Raw genomic sequence first — 27,001 nt, forward strand, 5'->3', positions numbered from 1 at the left:
TCCCCTTCTTCCTATATTATATCCCCAGCAGGAAAGATAAAGCCTCCTATGGTAGATAGAATGCTGCTCTAATACTAAGTTCAAATCTTGCCTTTAACTAATACTAGCTTTGGGACCCTCAAGTAATTACTTAACCTCTTAATATTCTAGGTAGCTCTAAGATTACAGATCATAAAATGCAGGGGAAAATGTCATTCAGCATTAATAGAGGAAATTCTTCTATAATGATGAAATCAAAGGAAAAGAAAAACCCCAACTCCAATACACTAATCTCTGAATGTTAATTTTGTTAAAGGATAGGCAAATACTGTCAGCCCCTTCTAAATCTAGCCCCGTGAGATAAAGTCCTGGTTATTCTGCTTTGTTACCACTACCTATACTTTCTATAAATTGCTTGTCTTTTGGGCTATTGTTGTCCAGGTATTAAGCAGAGAACTCTGTCAATGGGATTAAATCTGCTCTCCCCTCACAGCATAAAAGGAAGTTCATCCAGCTGTGAAGATCTTCTTGATCTGAGTCAACATAGTATTGAAATTGGTTTTCTATAGCTCTTGTGCAGAGAGGGATGAACAAGCCAAGACATCTAAATACCACCACTCCCTCCTTACTAATTTAAAAGATAATCAAAATGTCTGAAACACAGCGGGAAATCTGTCATAAATATGGTTTTGGATTTAGCTCAATTTACTTGGAAACCGGAAAGGCGGCCAGCCCCACTCTACAAGTGAAATCTTGAATGGGGTAGACATCTTGAGATGAGTCAGAAGTAATAAAATGGTGTTAGTCGGCATGGCCGGCTCAGTGTCCCTAACATATGTTTGTGGAGATTAAAGGAAGCAGATATGCATACACTGGACAAATGTTGATTAAAGGGTAGACTTCATAACAGTCTGCAAATGCTTGAAGGCTGTAATCACAGAGGAGGGGACAGGAAGCCCTGAGCATGGCACCGAATGCTACAAATGGGAGCCATCTGATAAAGGGGAATAGGGTGAAACTCAAATGAATGACAGAGGAAATTACTCAGTGGTCAGAACTTTGCTAATGCCAGACTCCCAGAGGAAATTGTCTCCCCAGGGAATGGGAAGTTCTTAGATCGCATTAAATTTGAAAAGCTAAGTATTTTGTGGGTCATACTCTGTCTTCAAAGATGACTTTGCTGATGGCTGTCTCTACTTGTCACCAATCTGTCAACTCTCCAAGAGGAAAGTTTAGTTCAATTAAATAGGCAATTATTAAAGATTAGTATGGTGTGTACTAGTGAATCTGGAGTCAGAGGGCCTGGATGTGACTTTGTGTCACTTCTTTGTGTCTCAGTTTCCTTTGTTGTAAAATGAGGGAATAGGCTAGATGACCTTTAAAATCCCTTCCATTTATCGATAATCCAAAATCCTCTAGATTTTTATTTGTTTTAGTTTTAACAGATTACTTAGTCTCTCTCTTGATCTTAATTTCTTCCTCTGGCACATGAGAAGGCTTGACTAGATGGGATGTGAGGTCTCTTGTAGCTCTAGTTCTATGATACCAAGAGTTAAATACTAGGATACAAAGAGATGTTTTAAAAACATTTATTCTCTTAAGAAATTTATCTTTTCCAAAATAACTCCAGCTTTCCATAATACATCCAGCGTATTTTTTTTTCTGGGAATTCAGTAGGTAATCCATCAGCATTTAGTCTTTTAACACCAAGGTCAGAACTTTGCCAGCAAAGACTAAACCTTACATGTTCAACACAAATTAGTCGCTATTATTCAGCACCTACTTTGTGCTAAGCACTCTCTTGGATATATCAGAAAATATATGTAGCAGAAGGCTGAGATCTTAACCACAAAGAACAGAGGATTTATACCCTAGTTAGGCATTTCTTGGGTTTAAAGACATAGAATCATTTGCATTTTTAAATCATTATAGTGCTGAAATATACATGTATAACAAAATTAAATTTTTATAAAGAAAAATTATGAAGACGTGGTTTGTATTAAAATAAATTGTGTGTGTGTGTGTGTGTGTGTGTGTGTGTGTGTGTGTATTTAAAAAATGAATAGTAGTTTAGGAGAGTTCCCAGAGTGTGACTGAGATGGGATGTAATATAGGGAAAGAAATGTTACATGGTACTGAGTAGAATTGTATGCTAGTATGAAGCTAATCACAAAACTAGGATACTGCTAGTGCTACTTTTATTATGAGTAGCTGAAAACATGTTTCACTTACTTGAAGCATATTGGAACGGAACTTGATATTTAGTTAACTGTAGCTACATCAAAGTACAAGGACCTAGTCCCTCTCCTGCTCCTGCTTGCCTAATTGCTGCTTGGTGAACTGGTCTCCATTTTCTCCTGTTTTAAAGTTTGTTTAATTCCTGTGTACGTTTATAATGTGTTTTGTCTCCAGATAGAGATAAGCTAAGTTTTTGCATTCTGAATGACTACTTTGTATAAATGAATGGGTTAAAAAGAGGAAACAGGGTAGAGGAAGACTTCTTCCCTTGTCTGAAGATTTGCTATAATTTATTTTCTGAAATCTCAGGGATTAAAATACAGTGAGAATCAATGAGACAAAATTGTCCTTAGATGCTAAAGAAGAATGAAACAAACAAAAACAACGTAGACCTGAATTAATTTCTCTGGAAATAAAAAAGGGAACTTTGTATAATAATCATTGCCATCAAGGAATTTACAGTCTAAATGAATGGACAGAATTAATACACATAAATTAATCCATCAGTCAATTAGCATTTCTGGATCAAACATTTTGCTAAGATTCTAGGCAGCAATGGTCATACGACCATAAATGATTACATGCAAAATTGTTTGGAAAAATCCATTTTTTTATGAGCTGGGCCTGATTCAGTCTGATCTTTTGGTACTTGAGGGGAAATGAAACAAAACATTTTTTGGTCATACAATAGTTAACTTTATTTGAAGGATACTCAAAAACCAATGTAACAAATATCTTTATTAGATATGGTCTTATATTGTACCCTGCTCAGCAGAGGAAACTGTGGTATGTCACTTGGCTGTAAGCCATCCACTGAATCTGTAGCTCCACATGCATAAGTTTAAGAAGCCACATTTAGATGGAGCATTAGTCCACAGAGCTAATCAAATTTTCAGTATAGTTTCTTTTATTTTTAATTGATTTTTGTTGGTTTATTTTTTAAGTAGCTTACATTTCTCACTATATCCTTCTCTCTCCCCTCTCCCAGAAAACCATTATATTAAAAAGAAAAAGAAAGTAGAGAGGATGGAAAAAATCATCAAAGCTTATCAATGTTTTGGGAAAAAAATTGACAAAATATGCAATGTTACATAACTGTAAACTTCATAACTCTGAAGAGAGATGAGGAAGATATTTTCTAATACCTGTTCTTTGAAGACATGCCTATCTATTGTAATTTTGCAATAGTCATGTGAAATTGTTTTATGATTGCTGTTTCTCTTTATATTGTAGTTATTGAACATAATGGTTTTCTAATCTGATTTATTTGATTTAACATCACTTCATATAAATTGCTACATGCTTCATTATATTTTTATATTTGCTATTAATTACAGTACAGTACAGAAAAATTTTACACTATATTCATGTGCTTTAATTTGTTATTTTTTAAAATACATTTTTAGAGGCAGAGACAAGATTGTACAGTTAAAGCTGGGAATTAACTGATCTTTCCCTAACTACCTTTAAATAATGACTCTAAACAAGTTTTAGAATAGCAGAACACACAAAAAGATGGAATGAAACAATTTTCCAGCCCAAGACAACTTAGAAGGTCAGCAGGAAAAGTCTATTGTACCAAGGTAAAAGTAGAACACAGCCCTACACAATCCATGCCAACATAACCTGGGGTATCAGAAAACTAGAAGCAGACCTTGGGAGTCACTGAATCAGCAGTAGCAGCAGCTGTTTCTGAAGTTTTCAGCCCATAAATAGTAAGGGAATCCAACAACTGGTCAGAAGGAGATTAAAAGGGTCGTTTTGCTATCACTGAGGCAGGACTCTGTTGATTTGCCCATATTGGATACAGACCAGAATTCTGGTTCTAAGTCCCAGGGTAAGGAAAAATACTAGCACAGCAGAACTTGTTGGTCACAGTGGATCATAAATGTTCTACAGTTTCAGGGCAGAAAATAATGCTTGTAATTCCTCAGAGGTCTGAACACAGGTTGGGAGAGGAGTAAACACTTCTCCTTAAATCATGCTAGGAACTGCAAATTTACAGATCCTTCAAAGGATTTCTGAAAACAGCTGCATGAAATCACTGAAGTTTGAGACAATGCATCCCTGACCCCAAAAATAGAGAGCTATACTTTAATAAAGAGGTAAAAGTAATAAGCTAGGGAAAATGAGCAAACAACAGGAAAAAAAATTGACTACAGAAAGTTATTATGGTTACAAGGAAGTTTAAAGCATACACTCAGAAGAAGATAACAAAGTCAAAGCTCCTACATCCAAAGCTTCCAAGAAAAATATGAGTTAATCTCAGACCATGGAGGAACTCAAAAAGGATTTTGAAAATCAAGTGAGAGAGACAAAATTGAGAAGAGACATGTGAGTGATATAAGAAACTCATGAAAAACAAATCAACAGCTTGGTAAAGAAGATACAAAAAAATTACTGAAGAAAATAACACCTTAAAAACAGATTAGGCCAAATGATAAAGTACAAAAAAACAATAAGAAGAGTGCCTTAAAAAAAATTGGCGAAATGAAAAGATAGGCACAAAATTTCCCTGAAGAAAAAATATCTTAAAAAGTAAAATTTGCCAAATAGCAAAGGTGATACAAAAGCTCGCAGAAGGAAATAATTCCTTATAATTTAGAATTGAGCAAATGGAAGCTTATAATTTTATGAGAAAACAAGAAATAATAAAACAAAACCAAAAAATGAAAAACATAAAAGACATTGTGAAATATCTCTTTGGAAATATAACTGACTCAGAAAATAGATCGAGGAGAAATAATTTTAAAAATTAGTGTACTACCTGAAAGTTGTGACCCCCCTAAAATGTCTAGACATCATCTTTCAAGTAATCAAAATGATTAATAGTGAAGTGAGCAGAACCAAAAAAATATTGTACACAGTAAGAGTATTATTTGATGATTAACTTTGATGGACTTTGCTCTTTTCAATGGGGTGATTCACAGCATTTCCAATAATAGACTGGTGATGGAAAATGCCATCTATATCCAGAGAGAGAACTGTGGAAACTGAAATTGGATCAAAGCAGAGTATTTTTCAGAGAGAGAGAGAGAGAGAGAGAGAGAGAGAGAAATTATCAAGGAAAATTTTCATGATATTCTAGAAGCAGAAGGCAAAATAGAAATTGAAGGAATCCACTGATCACCTATTGATAGAGATCCCCAAAAATGAAAACTTCCATAAATATTAAAATAAAATTCCAGAGCTCCTAATAGAAGGAGAAAATATTGCAGGCTCCTAAAATGAAACAATTCAAGTATCACAGAGTCAGGGTAACACAAGATCTAGTAGCTTCTATATTAAATGACTGAGGTGCTTGGAGGATATTTTGAAGAGCAAAGGAGGGAAGATTACAATTAAGAATCATCTTCCCAGCAAAACTGAATGCAGTTCTTCAGGGAGAAATTGGTCATTTAATGAAACTGAACATTTTCAAATATTCTTGAAAAAAAGGCCAAAGATGAATTGAAATTTTGACTTTCAAGTACAAACCCAAGAGAAGCATAAAGAAAGTAAAACAGAAAAGGAAATCTTAAGGGACTTAATGAATTATTTATATCCCAGTATTGGGAATTGATACTTAAGTGATAAGAACTTTCTAACTATTGGGCAGTCAGAAGGTGTGTGTGTGTGTGTGTGTGTGTGTGTGTGTGTGTACACAAAGGGCATAAGTGAGGGTTGAATGTAATTGAGTTTAAGGATAGTATTTCAAAAATATAAAAATTAAAGGGTGTGATAGGAATGTTTTGGAAGGAAGGTGAAGAAGCTAGTAGAACAGGGAAAATTAGCTCACTTATAAGAGGCTTAGAAAAAATTTTACAATGAAGAAAAACAAGAAGGTAAGGGGGGGAGTGAGTAAACTTTTCATTAATCAGCCTTAACTCAAAAAGGGAATAACTTAATATTCAATTGGTATAAAAATCTATTTTACCCCACAGGAAAGTAGGAGGGGAAGGGTATAAGATAAGGGAAGACAGATGGGAGAGAGGCCAGTCAGAAGCACAAAACTTTTGAGGAGGGACAGGTTAAAAAGGAGAGAAAGTATAGAATAAATGGGGGGGGGGCTAATAATCTAGAGAAAAATAGAGTTAGTAAAAGTAACTGTGAAAAAAATTTGAAGAAAATTTTTTCTGGTAAATGTCTCATTGCTCAAAGATATAGAGAAGTAAGTCAAATTTATAAATTGGGAGTCATTCCTCAACTTATAAAGAATAAAATATATGAAGTTTATAGAACAGTTTTTAGATAGAGTAATCAGATACTTATAGCCATATAAAAATGTTTTAACTCACTATTGATTGAAAAAATTCAAAGGAAATCAATTTTGAAATATCAGTATTACCTCATACCTATTAGGTTGACTAATAGGACAGAAAAGGAAAATGACAAATACAATAATCTAAGACAACTCTGAAGGATTTAGAGTGAAACATACTGTCTGTCCACCCCCAGACAAAGAACTAAGGGTGCCTGAATACAGATGTAAGCATACTTTATTTTAGTTTTCTTTATTTTATTTGGGAGGTTTTTTGTCAGTTTTCTTTCACAAAGTAACTATTATGAAAGGTTTTGCATGACTGAATAATCTTTATTGAATTCTTTGCCTTCTCAATGAAAGTCTATAAGAAGGTAGGGAAGGAGGGAATCTAGAACTCAACATTTTAAAAATGAATATGTAAAGTTGTTTTTACATGCAACTGGGGAAAAGTAAAATAATAAATAAATGAAAAATGCAGCAATATTTTTGAGGAAATTAGTCTATAATGTTCTTTATCTGTTTTAGTTCTTCCTAATTTAAGTAGCAGCACCATATTTGTGTCATAAAAAGTAATTTGGTAGGACTCTTTTGCCTATTTTTTTCAAATTTATATAGTATTGGAAATAATGATTTTCTATAGGTTTGGTAGAATTTTCCTGTAAATCCATCTGGAACTGTAAATTTTTTCCTTAGGGAGTTCATTGATGGCTTCTCCAATTTCTTTTTCTAAAATGGGATTATTTAAATATTTTATTTCCTCTTCTGTTAATCTATCAATTTATATTTTTGTAAATACTCATCCATTTAAATTAATTATCAGGTTTATTGCATAGAGTTGGGCAAAATAGCTTCCAAATATTGTTTTAATCTTTTCCTTTTTCATATTTATAATTTGGTTTTTCTTTCTTTTTTAAAATCAAAATAACCAAAGGTTTTTTATTTTATTGTTTTTTCCCATAAAACCAACTTTTAGTTTTTAGTTTTTTTTAACTGCATGTCCAATTCATTTATCTGCTTTTCCTCTATTTTTTTATATAAGGATTTAGAGATAAAAAGATTTCCCCTACATGTTGCTTTGCTTGAATCTCATAAAAATTTTGGTGTGTTGTCTCATTATTGTTATTCTCTTTGATGAAATTATTGATTGTTTCTATGAATTGTTGTTTGAACCATTTGTTTTTTCTTCTACCTCCCTTACTTGATTTTTAAATTCCTTTCCTCCTTGAGGATTTGTATGTAGACATTTTGACATTGTTGTCTTCTGAGTTTAGGTTTTGATTTTCCCTATCACCATACTATTTTTCTTTGGACAGGAAGTACTCTCTCTGTCTCTCTGTCTCTTTCTGTATCTTTCCCTGCTTCCTTCTCCCTTCTTTCTCCATCTCCTTCCCTTCCCCACCTCCCTTCTTTATCCCACTCTGTCGGTCTCTGTCTCTCTGTCTCTCTTCTCTCTCTTCTTTCTCTCTCTCTCTCTCCTCTCTCTTTCCTCTCTCTTTCCTCTCTCTTTCTCTCTATAATTAAAATACTTTTTATAGCATTATTATTTTTAATTATATTAGCAGAGACTAGTCATGAGCACCAACTATTCCCCTAGCTATAAATGTTCTAATTTCTTTAAGGAGTGTTTTGTAATCATGCAATTAATGTAATATAATTGTGTAATTGTGTAAATAGTGTAAAATACTAAGCAAGTATTGAGAGCTTTGGTAAATTTGGTAGATTGATCTTTTTTTATTCATTTTGAAATTATTTTGAATAGGATTTCTCCTTTTATTGTTGCATCTTAGATTCCATTGTAATTGTAGAAACGCTACTGATTTTTATGGGTTTATTTTGAAGTTTGTAATTTTACTGAAGTTATCAGCTATTTCCATTTCTTTCTTCATTTTCTAGGATTAGGGAGAGAAGGAGAATTAGAATTTGGAACTCAAAACTTCAAATAAAAATATTTGTAAAATAGAAAAAATAAAATAAACTAGAAAGGAGAGACTTAGTTGGATCAATGACCCAATAAAAGGCTGTTAGAGTAAATGTCTTTTTATAAAAATGGTCTTTTTTATAAAAAGACAGAACCTGAAGTAGGCTGGCAGACATGAGAAAAAAAGGGTCAATTATAAGAATAAATCAACAGGTTTTAGTTATAGATAACAAATTAGAGGACTACATGAAAGATAATACCAAGGCTTGGAGCCTTGATGGCTCAAGGAAGAGTTAGTAATCCTACTGACAGAGTTCACCTTAGCTTTCTTATATTCCACAGTCATCATACTCTCACCAATGAGATTGGGAGTTCTAATAATAATCACTCATATTTATATAGTATTCTGAATTTATAAAGTGCTTTTCTTGAACAAGCTTCTAAAGCAGGTAATACGGGCATCATATCCATTTTAAAGGTGAGGAAATTTAAACCATGGTAACATGGCTGGTGAGTGACAGAGTGAAGGTTGAATTTAGGACTTCTTGACTTGAGGGCACTTCCTGATTCTTTCTACACTATTATGGATGAATAGAGAGGAATGGATGGATGGATGGATGGAGAGATGGATGATTGGCAACCCTCCCTAAGACAATTCCTCACTATGTCAGTTTGTCCCTTTTAAACTCAGCCTTTGTTTTCTCATCTATATAATGCATATAACAATACCAGAAGGATTATCCTTCCTAGTTTTTGTGGAAATCAAATTAGGACAATACTCAAAGGGTATTTTGTGAAATGGGGTGCACTACAAATGACTGCTATTCTTATTCAAAATAAAGTACTGCCTGTATGCTTGCTTATTTGGTCTATCTGCTCAGGTGCTTTCCAGTGATTAGTGAATGTCTAATACAAGTCGTATTTCAGCCTGCCCTTTGGGTCTTTCTACTCACCTTTTCTGGCTGGTCTCAACCAACAGAAATTGCTTAGAGGAGAAAACCAAAGTAGTCCTTCAAGAGAACAATTTTTCCTAATGCAGTTTTTGTGATTTCAATGCTATATCGCCTCAGAGCCTTTATAAGAACAAGGGAGGCATGGGCATCCTGGGTAATGCACTTTAGCAACATAAAAGAGTCTTGGAAAGGAAACTGCAGTGAATGGTAATCTGGTTATATAAAGGAAAGATAAATCATAATGATGTGGTAATTTGAGTTTATATAGTGCCTTTCCTTAGGGAACTTCAAGTGTTCTACAGACACTATCTCATTACTCCTTTGAATACCCATGTGAAGGAAGAAGTAGGGACTGCTTTTTTCCAGTTTTCCAGTCAAGGAAACTTGAGATTCACTGATTGTTAGACTTGTCCCTTTCACAGAATAGAGCTAGTAGCATGTACAGAAATACATCTTTTTTGATCTTTTTTCTCTAGTGTGAATGATTTATTCAGGAAATCAATGTCTGATTCTCTAAAACAACTCATAAATCAGGGGAACTAATTAGAGGCTTGTGCCTGATTCCTCCCCTAAAACACATACATACACACACATACACACACACACACACACACACACACACTAGAATTATTTGATCATTTGCATAGCCTTATGTAGGTTGTTTAATGAACTTACAAGTCAGGAAGACTCAAGTTTAATTCTTGCCTTGGACACTTACTAGCTATGTAGAGGGTCTATAAATTCAAAAATAGTTTTTATTTCCAATATGGTAAATGTCTATAAATATAATCCAGATAAACAAAACCTCTTTGGAGAGATCCTCAATAATTTTTAATAGGATAAAGATACTGAAAACAAAAGTTTGAGAACCACTGCGACAAATCTCTGAATTTCTTTCAGCCTCAGTTTGTGTATGTGTAAAATGGGAATGATAATATTACCTGCTTCCACTGTTGTGGATGGAATGAGTTAACTTAAATAAAGTACTTTGCATGCCTTATAAAGTGTTATATAAATACTGGTGATTAACATATTTGAGTTGAGTTCTCTTTATATACTTCCTAATGAAGAATAAGCTCCTTGAGGGAAGATGTTATTTCACTTTTGACTTTCTATCTCTAACATGGAAAAGAGCTCACATTATTATCGCATTATTATCTGATTGATAATGAAAAAATTATTAGGAGTCATAATTTTTTGCTAAGGTAGGAGAAAATAAATGTACACTAATATTTAAAATGTCAGACTAGAAAAAAGTCTTAGTTACTGTTATCAAATTGCCCCCCCTTTTTTGTTGTTATAAGACATGGCTAGCTAGAAAAATAGGGATAAAATAAATTGTAAATGTAAATTATGCAAAAAATAAATCTAAGGAAATTTAGGGGATATAAAATAAGTCTCGCACAGCCCTCATTCTGTCCATTCTCCTTTTCAAAGAACAGTAATCAAATCACTACTATTACTACCACCTCTGAAAAAGGATCTAATAATGAACTGCTCATCTTTGTGATTTCCTAGACCATAAATCCCTATCTCAATCCCCTTTCCTTGTTCTCTTTATATATTCCCTAATAGAGAACGCAAGCTTCTTGAGGGCAGAAACTGATTCACTTTTGGCTTTGTATCTCTACCATGTAGCAAGTGCCTGACACCTACTAAGTAATTAATAAATGCCAAATTATGAGCCAAAACTTTTGTGTTAAGTACTTAGAGAGGAAGGCTCTTAGCAAGTGCTTGATACATGTAGGACATTTATTCTTTAATTCCTTCTGAATAACATGTGAAACACAGGAAGATACTTGCCCCTTTTCTGCTCAAAGGTTGACTTTTTAAATGATATAAAAAATCTAAAAATAGATGAGCAAGTTGCCACCTTGATTTAGGTTTGTTCTTATTCATAAGTATTTTAATACATTAATATGTTCTCACCCTTATCAACATCAATGTATTAAAGTACTTATTAAGAACTTTAGCAAGGTTAGTGCTTAGTTGTTGGCATTTGATTCACTAACAGGCCCATACTCAATGTCTATTTAACTCATGTTCCACTGAAATAATCCTAGAGTGCCCAGGAGAGTCTCTGTGGCTCAGTAAAATCTCAGTGGAAGACAATAATGGAGGCTTGGCTTGAAGCTTTTCAGTCTACTTTGCAAAGACTATGCATCCCTGCAACTAATGTGCCATTTACTTAGACTCTTTTTTTCTGTTCTCTTATTCTCTCCATGATACTCACGGGTAGTAAACATTTCTTCCTAATTTCCTTCTTAGCATTCTAGAATATGTCAAACTTTTCCATGATTCACTATATATTCTCAAATTTTAAATGACTTAATAGTGGAAAAAAGTAAAGGAACTCTCTGTACCTCCACCAACCTATACACTTTTTCTCTGTGCCCACTATCTATGTAGCTATTATACGTATAAAAAAACTCATTTTCAGAATTCTTCTTGGATTGATATTTGCTCAGTTACATTAGCCCAAGGATATGAAGGCATCTCTTTATTTTTCTCTTGTTCTCTTCAAAAACAAACAGGTGTGGTATCTGGTGCAGAAATATGTGATATTAACATGAAACTTCTATCTTTGCAGTAATTTTCTTTCTACTATCTAACTTCATTTTTAATATGCTTTGCTTATGAAAAATATATTTTATCTACTATAAACATCATTCAGTATATTCATGTCTAACAGAAAACATGAATTGGTTCTCTTCCTACTTAGTTATACTCACTAATGAGAAAGATGACAGAAAAAGCTTTTTGTATCAGGAATAGGGAGAGAAACTAGGATTTGTGTGTGTGCATCTCTGTATATCTCTCAGTCTGTCTTTCTGTCTATCTCTCTAGCCATTCATCCTAATCCAATGTAGCATCTGGTAAGAGCTCAGTTAGATGTAAATTTTCCCATGTGTAGTTTAATACCCCTGGCTGACAATTCAGACTAAAGAAAACATCCCAAATAGGGCTACAAACATCATTATCACGTCTCTTGGAAATAAGTATCAATCCTTGAGTTTACTGTCTGGTTGCTTTTATTTATATCTATTGATCACCCCCTTTCATAGTTGTGAGTCTATGGCAGCTAGAACCTAGAAGCATCTTATTATCTGTGACCATACTGTGTCCTGTCCTATCTAGGGTACATTGTACCTAAGTAATGTCTGTGATAAATTCATCCCATGGCTCTGTATCTGAATTTGTAGTTGAAGACTCCTCAGTGAAGGACAAGGGGCATGGTTCAATGAAGCTTTTTCTAGTTACTTAGAAATGAGTTGGCGAGTTCTTCTACTTTCAGTTCAACTGTGTCATGAAATCTCTAAAACAGCCACATCCAGTCAAGAGCACAGTGGTTGCTGACCTTTAGACATAGAGTCATCATTTCCCAAAGTCTTTAGTGTTCTCTGTGTCCAAGACTTCATTCAGCTTACAACACAGTCCAGTGCATAAGACTTCTCTTGGGAAATATCCTCAAACATAAATACACAAGGGAAATTACCCAGTGCCTCATTGTTCTACTCAAAAGAGGTCTTAGCCTTGCTCTATTATTTTTCCTCCTAGCCAGATTAACAACTATAAACACACACACACACACACACACACACAAACATATATAGTTATATAGTTTTATATATATGATAATAAATTAAGTCACAGGATCTTAGCTTTATTTGAAAAGGAACAATTGGATTAAAACTAAAAGATAGATAAACAGGAATTTTCATTTCTTCTATTACTAAGAAGTACAATATTTCAGATTTTTTTGTTATGTGTATTTTTAAGAAGAATTTCACATCCAAAATAACATAACACTTTTTAAGAAGTAAATAATATTTAGAACTCTTGTGTTTAATATTTTACCAATCTTTTATAATCCAGAGGATTTGTCATATTTTATTTAGACGTGGAACAAAAGATTCATAAATAAATTAGAGAACATGAAGGGAAAATGTTGTACCATATTATTTTAATTCTGATATCAGCAAATTGGATGATTAAAATTGGGTCTTACTTAGTCTAAGACCACCCAATTGATGAAAGTTCAGAAAATCAATCATATGATCAATGTATTTCTACTTTCCATAAAAATAATTAAGTATATTTCAAAATAAATAGCCAATAGGTTTATAAGACTGAGAAAAACAAGTGATTTTCTTAATACTAATAGTACTTTCAAAACAAGATGGCTTTAATCCAGAAGCATGCAGATACCAAGTAATTTCAATAAGGAAATTAATTTACATATCTATAAGGTCAAATCTCCAATCTATAAGAATATTTATTCGGTTTCATTTAGGTTAGGACATGTTTTAAATGTTTCTTTTTATTTTCCAATTTAAACTTGCAAAAGTTAAACATATTTTCCTTTTATTTCCTGCATCCTATGTTGCGTTAGTCCCTTTCATGAAGCCTTTGGCAGGCAACCAGAATGAATTGGGATCCTCAACATGCTCTGAATCAGTCTCCAAATAAAGAGATCATTGAGCTTCCAAATGATGTTTAAACTCATTATCTTCCAACAGAGAGACATTAAACCATCATCCCCTAGGAACATTATTACCATAGAACATCTGTAAACATCAGTACGTGGTCAGAGATGTTGATGGAATCTACTTTTTGTGAATTTCAACATGCCCAAAAGATGATCAAGAAAAGAAAATCGATGAGTGTTTGTCAGTAATGAGAATGTAAGAAGGTCTTATAACCTAATCCCTCTTGGAGGGATGCGATAATGTACCTGTCGAACTACAGAATTGCTTCTGAGAGAATCAGGATATGGAGATTACCTAACTGTGCGCAAAAGACGTACAGTAATTGAAATCATTAAAACCCAATCTGGAATCTTTACGAGATATTGACAGTCTTGACTAAAGTCTTGCTCTACTGCCTCCTTGTGATATGGAAATGACCCAGGTTTTCTGAAGTGCAAGTCCTGTGAATTCCTACCAAGACATAAAAGCTTCAAGAAAAGGACTAATATTAAAAAAAAAAAAAAAAAAAAGGACTGATAACAGAGAATAACAAAAAAAAAAAGTCAATGACTTTCATCTATTGGTTGTTGCTTAATATAAACTCCATTTTAATTCTTTTAAATTGCACTCTTAGGCAAATTGCAGCCTAGGAAATCAGTCAAGCACAAACATTTATTAAAGTCGTACACTTGCCAAACAATAAGTCAAGTGATGGGAATACAAAAACAAGCAGGGAGAAAAAGCTACTGACCTCAAGGAGCTTATACTCTGATAGGGAATACAAAACAGCAAAAGAACTGGGCTCATGGCTTTCTTCCCTCTCTGTCTATCTTAAAGTGAAGAATTTATTTTTTCCCAAAGTAAATAGGAACAGAATGAGTTCCATGAGTTCTTTTAGAAGGGTTATGATCTTTTTGGTTGAGAGAAATGCCCAAAACAGTTTTTATCTTTTAAAAAAAATCACATTAAAGTGAATTAATAGCTGGTCATTTAATTAGAATTTATGAAGTACACATTATGCATGCACTATGTAGACACTAGGCTAAGTGCTGGGGATACAAAGAAAGGCCAGAAGCTATCTCTGTTTTCAAAGAGCTTACAATATACTGAGGGAGACTACAGGTGAAAGATTAGTTACAAATAAAGTATGTGCTAGGTAAATTATAGATAATAAAAATAGAGGGAGCTCTGGTATTAAGACATTTTCACAGAAGGTGGAACTTTATTTGAGACTTGAAGTCATGAGCTATACCTATATCAGGTTTGACCATGATCCTGATATTGAAAATAAATGAAATATTGCATAGGTGATTCAATAGGTTAAAAAAAAAAGCTTGGGGTCCCCCTGGCAAAGTGTGAGAATTGAGGGTAAAAGATCCCTCAACAGCAATGGGATTCCCTTGACCCATGGCAGGTTTTGTCAAAGAATTCCCAAACTCCAATGAATATAGGCAATGAATATAGGCATGAGCCATAAATGGCAAACAATGGGATTTTTTTACACCAAGAAAACAACTTACTAGGAAGATAGCCTTCTTAGTGGGCAAGATCCTGTTAGGAATATAGCAAAGGTAGGTTATAATACTGTAAAGAAAATATCTTCTGCAGTGGGTAAGATCCTGTTAGGAGTTCTGCAAAGATTTGGGGTTCAGTTGTCTTTTATGAGCTTTCTGAGGTTTGGGGCTTGAACCCCATTCAAAATTGAATGAGATTACTTAATTGGGAGTTTGAACCACTCAAAAGGATGCTGACCATGCCCCAGGCCAAGATTTCCAATTGAATGAGATTTCTTCTCTGGGTGTTGCCCTTAAGGACAGAAGGATATGCTTCTTCTAGAGGTCAGAGAGGGTTTGAGACCCTGGGAATCACCCTTCCCCCCCCACACACAGATTAAAGGGGACACAATTTATATCACCCCTATACCACCATAGCTTCCATACATAGAGGTTTGACCATTAGGATAAGATATATCAATTTCTAAAAAAAAAAAAAAAAAAACTTGAGAGATCTGACAAATTGGATGGTCTTCTTCTCCAGATGGATGAGTCTTTTTAAGTCCTTCAATGACTAGGAATTGTTCAACATGGTCTCAATCTATCAAGAAGCCATGACAACATTGAGATTTGTTCCTCTGGGACAGTGAAATATTTTAAAGAAAGAATTTTTAGAGTTTTGTACAAAGAACTAGTCTAATCTCCATGACAGGGAACTGAACTCTACTAGATAATTAATCATTAAATTCAGTCAAGTTTGCCTTCCTAAAGGGTAAGTTATGGGTTATATAAATTGTCCATAGCTTCCTTTAAGAAACCTTTAAAAATATATCCATAAGAATACAACAGAAGCAGGATAAAGTGGTGGCAAATGCTTGTGTTAGTACTAAGCAAAAATTTAGGTTTAGATTTTATGTCCAATAACTAGGCTGTGGGACCACAGACATATCTCTTAACTTTTCTAAGACTCAGTTTCTGTTCCACAAAATGGAGCTAAAATAACAATAGTGTCTACCTCATAATAGTTTTATGAAATAAAACTGAAACAATATTTGTAAAGAGCTTCACACATTTAAAATATTCTTTATATTTCAATTATAATTATTAAAAGATTATTAAATAATTAACAGACAATACTTCTTCAAAAATGAAAAATGAGAATCATAGACTTGGATAATCTCCAAAAAGGGTAGCCATGGAATTCTAAAGAGTCAGCCAAATTTATAATTTTTGGATACTATAGAAACCATGACAATAAAGAAATATAGTTTATTTCTTGGCTCAGAAATCAATAAGGCTATGTATAAGTTACAGGGAGCAGCTATGACATGTTGGACACTCTAACTCAGCCCTCTCTCCTTCCTCCTCTGTCCATCTATAAACTCTGTGACTATAAAGTCAAAGTAATGACTTTGCTCAGCACCCAAGAATGTCAATTTCATTGCTTTAGAATCACAACAATTTTCCATTAGTATCTAGCAATTCTTACCTGATTTTCCTAATCTGGGATTAGTCTGTCAGATATAGATAAACTTGTAAAATCTGTGGACCGGAGCCACGGCTTTATATTTTCATGGACAGAGTTCAATCTTGGTATTGTCTTAGTTATAAATCTTCTTTTTCTCACATCTCTCAGTAATGTTTTTATGTATGAATAGCTGCTTCTGGCACATGTATCTGAGAAACAATGAGAAAAAGGAAGGGATGCTGAGAACCTATGTAAGCAGAAGAATACATAAATTATAGAAAACATTTCATTTACTAGAAAAGGCTATATTTGGAGTGAGAAGAAATTGAGTCTGATTTCCCCCTCTGATCTTATTTTTCTGTAGGACTTTCATGCCCAGAAAGTTTTAATGAATTCACCAATCTTCAGTTCTATAAAATGAATAGGTTAGACAATGATATCAACTACTACTACTATTAACCACCACCACCATCACCACTACTAACTAACATTTATGTGGCACTTATTACATTGCCAGGAACTGTGCTTTATTTTATTATCTCATTTGATCCCACATTAACCATGTGAGGAAGAAGCCATTAATATTTTCATTTTACATATAAGGATAATCCATTTTTCTACATGTTCTCTCATTACAAGACTACTATAAGCTTTTGGGTAGAGAAAGATCATATTAGGGGAGACAGAAACTTACTGGTGTCACTTGCCTGCCTATCCCACCCAAGGTCAATACTTAATTTTTATTATATTAGTTTTATATTAGTTTTTGCTTTGTGGGGGAGGGAGTTGAGGGTAGGGGCAGAATGACCTCGATTTGTCTCTTTCATGCCTTTTGAATTCCCACCCAGCAGCCAACCAAAAGCCTATTTCTTCACCCCACCTGGTAAATGAGCTAGAATTAAAGTTTATTTGTGACTTCTGATATACAAAGTGAAACCCCTCTAATCCACATTATAACCCACTTCCAGGAGCTTGCCTAAAGGACATCAGGTCCCAGGACAGAACCTTCAAAAAAAAAAAAAAACAAACTCAAAGGACCAGAGAGTCCTTAAGCAATCAGCAACATCCCTGCCCATCTTCCTACCCCCCAAAATCTTCTTTTTTCAGGCAGTTTGCCAAGAAACAAAATATAGTAACTCTATAGTGCTATGGTATGATTATAGGATTGAAAATATCCTTTGAAGAGAAAACATTGACTCACTTAGAAATCAATCCTCTCCCCTTATCCCAAATTGGAAAAATTTGAGTTTAATGAAGGGCATGGTTTGAGTGTACTTTGTCTCTTTCCCCAGAGCAGGCTATCCTGGCTGTTTTGTTTCAAAACTCAACCATTTAGTCCGTACCTCCTCTTTACTCCAGCAGCCTTGATCTAAGAAATACCCTGTGTGTCTGGAAAACCCAAATTTTGATCTGTCAGCTTCACTCTTGGCAATTATACCATCACCTTGCTATTGTAGCCCTCAATTATTCCTGGCTCTCCCTTTCCCCTTCTTCCCCCTCTCTTCCTCTCTTTCTCTCCCTCTCCCTCCCCCCTTCTTCCTCCCTGTTCTCCCTCCCATCTCCCTCTCACCCCTTCCTCTCCTTTACCCTTTCCCCCCCTTCTTCTCTTTCCTCCCTCTCTTCCTTCCTCCCTCCCCCTTCCACTAGTATAGTTCAAGTGGAAGAAAACTGTCTATGACTCAATAATCATCCTCAAATGTGATTTTTAAATAATGATTTATTTTTAACATTGATCATTTAAAAAGAAATGAGTTCCAGTTCTTTCCCTCTCTCCTACCCCTTCCCCATCCATTGGGAAGACAAGAAATGTGATATCAATCCATACATGTGAAATCATATAAAAAGCAGGAAAAAGAAAATGAAAGTGGAAAAAATTGTTTCAATCTGCATTTAGACTCCATCAGATCTTTTTTTCTATAGGTAGACAGAATTTTTCATTATCTTAAGTCCTTCAGAATTGTCTTGAATCATTGTTTTGCTAAGAATAGCTGTGAATTCATATGATCATTGTTATTATACGATGTATGGTGTTCTCTTGGTTCTGCTCATTTCACTTTTCATCAATCTATGGAAGTCTTTCCAGATTTTTTTCTGAAAATATCATGTTTGTTATTTTCAATAGAGCAATAGTATTCTCACCTGACACATACCACAACTTATTCAACCATTCTGCAATTGAAGGAAATCCTTTCAATGTCCAATTCTTTGCCGCCACTAAAAGAGCTTATGCAAATATTTTTGTACATATAGGAACTTTTTTCTTTTTTGATTTTTGATCTCTTTTGGACCCTGTAGTAATACTGCTATGTCAAAGGGTTTGACTACTGATAGCTTATGGGCAACTGGGTAGCACAGTGAATAGTGTGTGAGCCATTGAATCAAGAGCACTTGAATTCAAATGTGACCTCAGACATTTACTAGCTGTATAAGCCAAGGCAAATAACTCTGCCTCAGTTTTTTTTTCAACTGTAAAATGGTTTAAAGAAGGAAATGGCAAACCATTATAGTATCTTATGCTAAGAAAACTCCAAATATGACTGTGATCAGTGGGATATAATTAATCAACTAAACAACACCAAAAAATGATAGCTTTGATTTCTTCTTCTGAAAACTGCCCGTTCATATGCTTTAATATTTATCAATTGTAGAATAACTTATATTTTTATAAAATTAGTTCAGTTTCCTATGTATTTGAGAAAGGCAAAATGTTTCCCCCCATTTCCTGTGTTGCTTTGTTTGTACAAAACTTTTTAAATTTAATATATTTGAAATTGTCCATTTACCTTCTGTGATTCTCTTGGTTTCTTCCTTTGCCATAAATTTTTCCAGTTTTCATATCTCTGATGGATAAAAATTTTTATATGCCCCTAATTTGCTTATTTATGATAGTGCCTTTTTATGTCTTAATTGTATATCCTTTTTGACCTCATCTTCTCACACAGTGTGAGAGGTTGGTCTATACCTAATTTCTGCCAAACTACTTTTCAGTTTTCTCAGCAGTTTTTGTCAAATAGTGAATTTTTGTCCCAAAAGCTTGAATCTTTGGGTGTATCAAACAGTAAATTGCTATAGTGATTCCAACTATATACTATATACCTAATCTATTCTCTTGATCCACTCCTTTATTTCTTCTCCAGTACCATATTGTTTGGATGGCTACCTCTTTGAAATACAGTTTGAGATCTAGTATTGCTAGACTACCTTCTTTCAATTATTTTTTCGTTGAATTTCCTTCAAATCCTTGACCTTTTTTTCTTCTAGATAAATTTTATTATTTTTATATTTCTGTAAAATAGTTTTTGTTTGATTAGTATAGCACTAAAAATTAATTTAGGAAGAATTTTCATTTTTATAATATTGGTTCAGCAAACCCATAACCAATTGATATTTTTCCAATTATTAGATCTGCCTTTATCTGTATGAAAAATATGTTGTAATATTTTTCACATAGTTCCTGGGTTTGTCTTGGTAGGCAGACTCCCGAGTATTTTGTATCATATGCAGTTATAAGTGGGGAAGGGTACCCAGGCAAAGTGAGTTTTACCTTATTGATGAGGACATCATTAATGTTAGCAGGAAAGACCTATTTACATTTACCAGAAATTAAACTTAATCCCCCCATAACCTTAATAAGGTATTAACACAGGAAGGTCTTAAAAATAAAGGTTAGCCCTATATAGCTTGTGGATAGAAATGCTGTGCCCCAACAAGACAGAACAGACTTCTCTGCACTTAAGCTTTTTGATTCAGAAATGTGCAGCCCAGATTACTATGTCTTTAGGAGTATCTGGGAGCGTGGCATGAAGGTTCCACAGCTGAATGTACCTGAAAGCAAGTCAAGGAGAGCTGGGGGCTGTACCTAAAGCCTTGCTTTTGGGCCAGTGATCTTTTTCTTGGATTATCACCAGAAAATGAAATAGAGAGTGAGTCAGTAACAAGAGACAAGAATCAATCTGCAGAAAAAGTCAAAATGCTACTCCTAAGAAAATTCAGAGCTTCATTTTTATCTTACTCCTAACCCTGCTCACCACAAACAAAAATAAAGTTTAGATGAGGCTGTTTGAGTGATTCTGTAATAAATTTATGTGCCTGGAGAGCTGTGATCAGTAGTACCTAAGATAAAATGAAAATTAGATCCATAATCCCTTTAAAGAACAAAGAAAGGACCTGGCTTACACAGGAAACGTTTCTAACAGAAATGCAGGCACTTAGGGATTTGCTAATAGAATTTAGAATAATCACACACCACAGACCATTGCTTCAGACAGACAATACCTAGAAGAATCTAATAAATTATATTGTACTGACTGCATCTATTGATGAATTGTTTCTTAAGTGAATTCACCTCAATCTCTTAAGTGTCCTGCTCTATTTTCTCTGATGGATCTCCTAGTTACAGAGCCTCTGTTCCAGCATCCTTTCTTTCCCTCTCTCTACCTCCCTCTCTATATTGCAAAGAGAACATTTATACCACAAACCATCAATTAAACAGATAAGCACAGGGAATACTTGGTCTGTTGAGATCATTTTCTGGTAACACTTTAGGGGAACCACCAAGTACCTGCCCCTAATAGGATTCAGACTAATTTTCTGCCTTTGGCTTACCACCCAGTTATTCCCGGGAAGGGCTTATCATTCAGTAGCAAGAAAGCTAAAACCTGTGCCAGAGACATTGACCTCAGGCCCCCATTACTTCCTGCTCAGACTACTGTATTAGCCTTTTAACCAGTCTCTTTACCTCATCTCCCTCCCTCATCTGAACTATGTTTCACATCACTGCCTGATAAATCTAGCCTGTAGCTCTGATCATGTCATTATCTTGCGTATGACCTTTGAAGGGCTTCTCCTTTCTACCAGTCACCTTAAAATCCAAGACCCTCCACCCCTTTCTCTTCTAACACTAGCTGTTCAATCCAAAATAAGTCGCTTAATTTTTGCCTACCTCAGTTTCCTCATCTGTAAAATGGGGATAATATTAATACCTACATCCCAGGGTGGTTGTGAAGATTACGTGAAATTTTTGTATAACTTTTGGCACAGAGCTTGTCTCATAGTAGGTGCTTATTGTTGTTCTGTAATTTTTCAGTGATAGTCGATTCTTTGTGTCCAACTCTTGATGACCTTATTGAGGGTTTTCTTGGCAAAAAGACTGGAGTGGTTTGCCATTGACTTCCCCAGCTCATTTTACAAATGAGAAAACTGAGGCAAATTGATTTTGTGATTTGTTCAGGATAACATAATTAGTAAGTGTCTGATGCTAAATTGAACTCAGGTTTTCCTGAGTCCAGACCTGGTCCTCCATAATAATTACTTAATAAATGTTTATTTACTTCCCCTCTCTTTCCTTTGGTTAAAAAAAACATTCTAAGTGGTCAGGAGATTGAATAACTAAGCAAAAGACATAGAAAAGGATGAAACAAGTTAAGGAGGAGAAGTAAGAGAGCACAGTGTGAAAGCAGCTGAGGGAACAGAGAGATCCAGCAGAAATGGTTGGTATCTAATATTAAGAGAAGTCAGAGTATGAGAACTAAGAAAAGGTCATTGGAAGTGATTGTTAAAGTTGGAGAGAGTAAGATTAATTCTAATAATATAGCAGTTTAAAAGAGGACAGATATACAGGAAAATACATTGTGGTAATGGTAGGGTAAGTTACTTATTACTGAAACTGAAGGACAATCTCAAGCTTTAACCATTGCATTCATAAAGTAAAAATGGTATGTGTAATCTGTTGGAAAGTTCTTAAAATTTATTCTTACTAGCTTGTATATCTACTTGGCTCCAGGGAATTTCTCCTCTTAAAAATATTTATCTCTCATTTGTTGATTAGTTTTGCTGAGTTATGTTTTGTTTTGTTTTGTTTTCCCCCCCTCTCTTAAATTTTTATTTCAAAAGATGACTTTCTGGGTAAAGATGATTTGAAATACATTTGAAAAAGAAGTTAATATAAAAAGAAAGGGCATTATTTAAAACTGAGAAAAGGAAAAACAAATATTAACCTCATTCTGTGATTTCATTTCCTATTAATAGCATTTTAAACGGGGAGTCATGACCCGGTTTTGGGGAGCATATTCAAATGGGGATCACAAAATTATGATTTATTATCCAGTATTTGATTTTTATATCTATTGTGTATGACTGTATAACTATGGTCATGTAAAAATTTCTTAGGTAGAAAGGAGTTGCAAATGGAAATAGTTTAAAGATACCTAGCATAGAGAAAGCATATTTACATCTGTGAAGGGGCTCAAGAAGACTTAGGTTATAGATCAAGCTCTGTTAGACAAGACACTTAACTTCTGGCCTATTATTTCATCTGTGAAATTCTGGGGTTTAAAGCACCTTCAAGTTAAGTCTATGATTCTCTATTGCCACCAAGGATGGCTATAAAATTCAAGGGACAGAATTGGGAATTGAAATTTTATTGAGAAAGCATAGAAGGAAAAAATAATGAAACAGTTTTGATGAGTTTGGAGATACCAGTCTGTTGAGTTCTGCTCATTCAAGCTTTTTCCTGACAATCGGGTATGCACCTTGAGAAATTGTTTTAACTTTCTTTGATCCTTAAACATTTATTTAATGGCTCACTGCTTCAATACCCAGCATATAGTTAAGGCTCTAAGAAACTCTGATTCATTATTTAATATTTATTAAGAAAGAGGAGAATAGATGTGTAATTGAATAATATGATCTGAATCAATATATGAGAACTACCCTTCCTTAGAGAACTTTGAGCTACGTATCTTTAAGGGAAAGAAAATTAAGCCTAAGTACCCAGAAAGCAGTTGAAGTAAAATGAAATCTTTTCTAGTTGGTTCATTCTTTAAAGAAGAAATTAAATGTAAAGGTCAAGATCCAATGAAGAAGAACCAGATATTTTGGACTTTGGATATTATAACTAATCTTCTAAGTAATGAAGACAATGCTCCTTTGGCACCTTCATCAACTGTTGACTTATCATTTAACTTTGTCCATTATGTTTTGTTCATTTATAATCAATTAATGTGTTTGTTTTAGGCAGCTATCTCTTGTCAGATACCATACCACAAAGATTAAGCATGAAATAGTTCCTGCTTTCAAGGCATTTACAATTTAGATATTAGAAGATAGAATATATACATCTGGATATTTATAAAATTAATATGCAAAGAATCAGAAATATTCTAGAACCTGGAAAATCAGGAAAGGTTTTACATGTCTCAAACAGTACTTGAGCTAATCCTTGAAGAAAAATAGAAATTCTAAGAATCATAAGGGAAAAGGAGATGCATGACTATGAAATATGAAATAGCCACATATACATATAAAGGAATGAGAGATGAAATGCTATGCATCAGGAACAGTAAGAAAACTACTCTACTTGGACCATGGAGTGAATAATTCATAAAAATGGATAATTAAGCTAAAAAATAAATTGGAATCAGATTGTGAAGGGTTTCAACTGCTTAACAGGATCATATATAGAGAGTTGTTATTTTTGTTATTATTAATGCTATTTATTTCCTTCACCACGTTAGACTTTGTTTTACACAATTGATGCGGGTCCCACAAACATCTCAGAATTAAGATGTCTAAATCATTTTTCTCAACCATCCTCTTCTTTCTACTCACATACTCATCAACCTAATTCAGACTTTGATCGTTTCTCACCTAGACTCCAATAAAAACCTGCTAATTGATCTTCCTGCCTCTCTCATTCTAATATGCCCTCCACACAGTTGCTAAGGTGATTTTTCTAAAACTTATATCTGATTATGTCTCTCTTATGCTCATTAAGTACATTGGCTCCATGTTACCTTGAAGATTGTCAATGTACTTAACGAGTATAAGAAAAATGTTAAAGACAAAAAAAATTACTGGAAATTGAGAATGAGGTATGAAGAATGACACTATGAGTATGAATGTAATAAATGATATTAAGTATTCTTGAAGAAAATAAGAAAGTTCCTAAATAAGATGGATTTGGGGAGGGGGAAGAAGGGGCTCTGTTTTGGATTTTGAGGTATCTGTGAGATCAGCATCTACTCTGTATAAAACAAAGTCTAGAGTGCTAGGGAAATAAATAGCAGTAATAACAAAAATAACAACTATGTATGATGCTTTAAAGTTTGCTAAGGGTTTTACTCATATTTTCTCATTTGACAAAATTTAGACAAAAATAATTCCTGTCCTGATTGAATTTATAATCTAATAAAAGTGATGAAAATAAAATTCAGACAACTATAATATAGATTTCATGAAGAAACATAACAGTTTTTCTAGGTGTACTTTCTGAGGTGTACTGAATTGAATATTTTTGAAGTGAGGAATGAATGGGATCAAAGAAAGATATATTGGGCTTTAAAATATATGGAAGAACTCATCTGGAGAAGGAAAGGAGCTCCAAAAACAGTGAAAAACCTGGGGGAAAAAACCCTACAGAGGTGAAAATATCATAGTACTTTGGAGACTGAACAAGTTTGCTTCAGGGGTTAAATATGTTGAAAGGGTTAACGGAAGGTAAGATGTTGGGTGACTCCAGATCATTTCATGCCAGGCAAATGAATCTGAACTTTCCTAAAAATACAGGAGAAAAGCATTAAGATTTTTTAAACAGAAAAAAATGACTCAGTCATAACTCTATGTAAGAGTGATTATTCTAGGTTTTATTTTTATTTTTGAGAGACTGTATTGAGGAGGAAAACAGCTTTTAGAAGACTATTTTAATGGTTCATGTGGGTATTAATGAGGATTGAAACTAAAGTGATAGAAAAGGAAATGGAAAGAGGGGACTAGATATGTAATAGGCTACTGAGGTTGAATTAGAAGAACACGGAAATTAATTGGATGTTTTATATAAAAGAGACACAAGGATAAAAAACAAAAACAAAAACAAAAAAAAAAAAAACACAAACAAAAATGAATATTCCTGCTGGGTGTTTCCAATTGCACCATTTGATCTAATGAATACTATTAATTTATGCTCAGAAATCTGTCCGATGTTAGCAAAATTGGGCATTGCTTTTTAAATATGCTATATCCATGATTTAAAAAAAATAACTTGTAAGAGGTAAAGAAATGTATGCTTTTCTCACCTCAACATCTTAACACATTTTCCTACTTCCCAACCATAGACAGTTTCAATGTGTGAAGTTCATTTGCAATTCATTTGATTGGTATTCAGAAAATATTTTCCCATAGAAACAATGTTATAAATGATAATCAAGTTTAGATCAGGCACACAAAGTTCTGTTTCATCTATAATACTGGACCTTGGTTTTAAATAGCTTCATAAAATCCAATTCAACAAAAATCATCAGCATTTCTATATAGTATTAGTAAAAGCCATAAAGAAGAAATAAAGGGAAATACCTATTAAATAACAACAAAATAGATAAATGTCTGAAAGTAATCCTGCCAAGGCACACAGAGATCTTTATGAAACAGGTGTGTAATACAGTGGATAGAGAGTATCTGAGTTGGAGTAGAAAGACCTAAGATCACCTGCAGTCTCAGACCCTTACTAGTTATGGGGCACTGAGCCAATTACTCAACTTCTGTTTGCCTCAGTTTCCTTATCTGTTGAATGGGGAGAATCACACCTTCCTCACAAGTTTATTGTGAGAACAAAATGATATCTGTAAAATGTTTAACACAATTCTTGGCCCATAGTAGATATGGTATCTTTGTTCCTGTTACTACTATTATGTTAACACTCTTGTTACTAATACAATTTTATTTCCCCCATAAAAATAAAGGAAAACAAAAAAATTGAATATTCAATATTCATGAATGTGTTATTCCATTGTAGTAGAAATTCTAATAATACCCAAATTAATTTAGATATTTAGTGCTATTTCAATCAAATTTCCAAATAGATTCTTTGGAAAGTCAAATCTCACAATTATTTGGAGATACAATTTGTAGAATAGAATATTAAGGAGAATATTTAGGAATATGGTAGGAATTAGCAGGGTTTGATAATACTAAGTCTTATTGTGTTATAAAGCAATAATCATCAATGTGCTTTAAGAAAAACAAAAGTTTTTTTCAAAAAGCCATTAAGTACAACAGATGAAGACCAAATATGCAAAAGTCTGTGTTCCAGTAAACCAAAGAATACAGTTTATATAAGAATGAAATCCTTATTTAACAAAAGTTATTAGTAAAAAGGTTTACCAATTTGTTAGGGGGAAAAGATTTAGATAGCATTCTAAATTAAAAACAAAATAAATTATAAACTAAATAGAAATGGAGGTGCCAT

The sequence above is a fragment of the Sarcophilus harrisii genome, chromosome 5, assembly GCF_902635505.1.
Source record: "Sarcophilus harrisii chromosome 5, mSarHar1.11, whole genome shotgun sequence".
In the NCBI taxonomy this organism is placed as follows: domain Eukaryota; kingdom Metazoa; phylum Chordata; class Mammalia; order Dasyuromorphia; family Dasyuridae; genus Sarcophilus; species Sarcophilus harrisii.